The sequence below is a fragment of the Lathyrus oleraceus genome, chromosome 6 (assembly GCF_024323335.1).
Source record: "Lathyrus oleraceus cultivar Zhongwan6 chromosome 6, CAAS_Psat_ZW6_1.0, whole genome shotgun sequence".
NCBI lineage: Eukaryota > Viridiplantae > Streptophyta > Magnoliopsida > Fabales > Fabaceae > Lathyrus > Lathyrus oleraceus.
The window spans coordinates 292,720,502-292,724,377 of record NC_066584.1 but is presented as its reverse complement, the minus strand read 5'-3'; positions in this window follow the sequence as shown (position 1 = coordinate 292,724,377).

Sequence of the window (3,876 nt, the reverse complement as noted above, 5' to 3'; positions counted from 1 at the left end):
GGACACATTAGAACTGAATGTGGGACCTACCTCAAGAAACAGAAGAGGAGTCTTGCTGCCACTTGGTCTGATGAAAGTGAAACAGAAGAGTCTGCAAATCTTGTGACTGCCTTGACCGGACGATGGGGTTCTGATGAAGGTTCAAGTGATGGTGAAGTAACCTTTGAAGAGTTGGCCACTACCTACAGAGAGTTGTGTCACAGAAGTGTAGAAGTGTGTAGACAAGTTGAAAGCCAGAAGAAAGTGATAGCACAGCTGGAGAATGAGAAGGCAGAACATGTGGAAACCATCTCCAAGTTAAAAACTGAAGTTGTATTCTTGAATTCTAAACTGGATGAGATGGCCAAGTATGTAAGAATGCTAAACAATGGATCTGACACCGTAGACAAAATTCTCAAGACTGGACAAATAACAGGAGACAAGTCTGGCATTGGGTTCAGTGAATCTAAGCCTGAGTGCAGTTACACTGGTGGCAAACCTAAATCCAAACCTAAGTGCAGCTATACTGATAGCAAACCTACGATGTCACATCATATGTCACAACATCATAAAGGAAGACAGCAGAAAGGAAAATACCAAAGATGGAGATGTCATTACTGTGGAAAATTTGGCCACATAAAGCCTTTCTGTTATAAGCTGTATGGTTATCCTAGTGTCGCATCTCGAAAAATACGATTCCTCGCGATGGTCGTGGAAAAAATTAATGTTCGAACAGAGTCGCCACCGAACTTTATTTATCCCAATGAAGGGATAGGAAAATATCGATAAAACCTTTAGGAAATGGAATAATGGTCGTCGTAACCATATCCGGGTTCGGGAGTGGATTACGTAGGGGGAAGGTATTAGCACCCCTTATGTCCGTTGTACTTAACGGGAACCTTTTAGTTCTAATGTGCGTTTTGAGTGTTAATTTATGTTTGTTTGTTATCTTTGGGTTATAAAATATAGAAATGGATGAGAACCTCAGAAAGGAGAAAGGGGAGGTTTTTTATTAGTGTGCTCGCAAAGATACAGTTATCTCCTGCCTACGTATCCTTAAATAAGGAAGTTAGAGCATTCGAAGTTCGGGGAACTATGGTTGGTTGGTGTTTTTCAATGAACAACTGTTTAGATCGCATCCTAAAGGCTAAACATTGGCTTGTCTACTCTCGACGGAGGCTTAAGCATTAGTTTGTTGTGCGCATCAGAAAGGATTAAATAGTGTTCTTTCTGAAAAGAGTTTTTGGTCACACGGGGGTGACAAGTTGAATTAATGTGTTGGGTGTTTTGTTTGATTGGTTATGATCGCACGAGGACGAGAAAAGATAGGTTTGATGTGTTGAGATATTTTTGGTTGGATGACGATTACTCGGATAGTCGAGTAAGACAACTCGTATCCTAATGACCGAGAAAGGGAATAGAAGACTCTAAACCACTTTCTTTTTTATCCTTAATTACAGAAAGGATTTGATAATAATTAAGGTGTTTTAAATGGATGACGAATACTCGAATAATCGAGTAAGACAACTCGTATCCTAATAATCAGGAAAGGGAGTAGAAGACTCTAGACCGCTTTCTTTTTCATCTGAGTGATTACGAAAATAAGTTTGCGTATGGTTGATGTATTTTAGCATGAACGACAAATACTCGAATGACTGAGTAAAACAACTCATATCCAAGCATTTGAGAAGAGGAATTGAAAGCTCAAAACCATCTCCTTTTTCGTATAGTTTTTTTATGAAAATGATTTGATTAAATTGTATGTTTGGCGGAAAATGATAATTGTTCGACTGACCGAGTAAGAAAACTCGTATTCGTCCAATTGAGGAGTGAAGTTGAAAACTCAAAGTCAACTCCTTTTTCATTCAACTTATTGTAAAAAAATGTTTTGATTTAATCGGGGTATTTCAATTGAGTTTGAGAGAAAATACTCGACGTTGGATCGAGGTTTTAGATTTGTGTTTTGGATAAAGTGAAATTATTTAGTGTATTGCTCTTCTACTCGATAAAAATCGAATAGGTCTCATTGTAAGAAAGCCCAAGAGTAAGCTATGTGAGGTTGATGGCGATGCTTTAAAGGCGATCGACTTACAAGGGCGTTTTGAATTGATTTGGAAAAGGCGCGCTCGATATTGACCGAGGTTTGTATTTACATGTGCATATGAATTGAATTATGACAATGGTCTCAAAATGAGATTGCTTATGAATTTTAGCTTATGCAACGTGAATGCAAAATAACCAACACGAAAATAAAGAGTCTCATTGTAAGGTAGCCCAAGAGAAAGCCTTTTGGGTGCTAAAGTGACCTAAACTAAACAAAGGATAATGGTCTTACAAACATGCATGTAATTTGCGGGTGAAAATCCAAGTGTTTACAAAATATCACAAAGAGTAAAGGAAGACTTCCAAGCAAAGGTCCTAAGATGAAATCCTCTAAGTCCAAGTTGATTAAGAGTGGAGTGAATATTTTTGGTCTTACCATTTTATCATGTTTTGGTTATTTTTAATATATGATGACAATAAAATAAATAACAAGCAAATAAACATGCATGATGAGTTTGTACAATGATGATGATAATGAGTACTTGAATATAAATTACAAAGTAATGACATAAAAGTAAATCACAAGATAAAGAATGACAATATCACAATAATAATGGTTAGTGAATGTAAATGACACAAAATAAACCACAAGTTAATGGAAACCAAAAATCACAATAACAAAGGTTAATGATAAACAAAGGTTAATGAAGTATAATTAATGGTTAGTAATATGTACACAATGAACATCTTGAGGATTATTTTTTTATAGGTCCAAAAGACTTAAAATATGACACATTAAGGGATAGCTTATCATTGATACAAAGTATTGAAGATGATTGAAAAATCAACTAATAATAGATTTGTAACAAAGAAAGTTATGCAACCCTAAGTCCATCTATCAATATTATGATTTGTTCTTTTTATTTTTGTTTTTACTCCTCTTTTATTTAGCAAGATGGTGAGAGAGTAAATAGATTAGCATAATGTAAATGATATGGTTAGATAACAATGAAAAATAAACATAAACATAAACATAAACATAAGGTACTTGAAATAAAGTGAACAATAAAATAAATTGCAAGGAGGTAAAGTGCAATAATATAAATGTTAGGAGTTAGTAGTTAGTAGGAAAACAATAAGCAAATAGAATAACAAGTTAATGTAAAGAAAATGGTTTCATCTATGTATCAAATGACCCAAACATGGTTGAAATAGAGGCAACCTATCAATGCCTCAAAGTATCATGAAGGATCTATTGATCAATCATTAATAGGTTTGAAACATTGAAGGTTTTATCCACTCTAAACAACCATAGCCATGATATAATAGATCTCATCAACCAAATAGATGTGAAAACAAGTCCACAATAAATAGCAAATGGAACAAAATACTAAGTTTGATTAAAGATAGTGGATAGAAGTAGCAATAGCAAGAAATCCCAAAAAAAAGGTGTAAACCAAAGTTAATCATTTTTACAAGCTTGAGTCTAAAACCTCTCAAAAGATCAACCAAGAATGAACAAACATTTTCAACACAAAAACAGAACCAAAAGGTTAACAAAGATTAAGCTAAAATCATTACCCAAAAATGTTGAAAAATGGTAGGTTGAAGTGGTGTTGAGCTTGGATATAGAGCAAGGAGTTTGGGATGAAAGTGTTTATGGTGGAAGTATAGTGAAGGAGCTGAGTTATGAGTGTTAGAGAGTAAGAAGTTTTGAAGAAAATATGAAAGTGGACAAAAAAGTTGGTAGGGTGACTTTTCTAAGAGAGAAAGATTTTTTGTTTTGGCTTAGGTTTAGAGAGGTGAGTAAATGGTACTTGGACAGAACTTTTGGGGGCTAGGAAGCATGAAAGA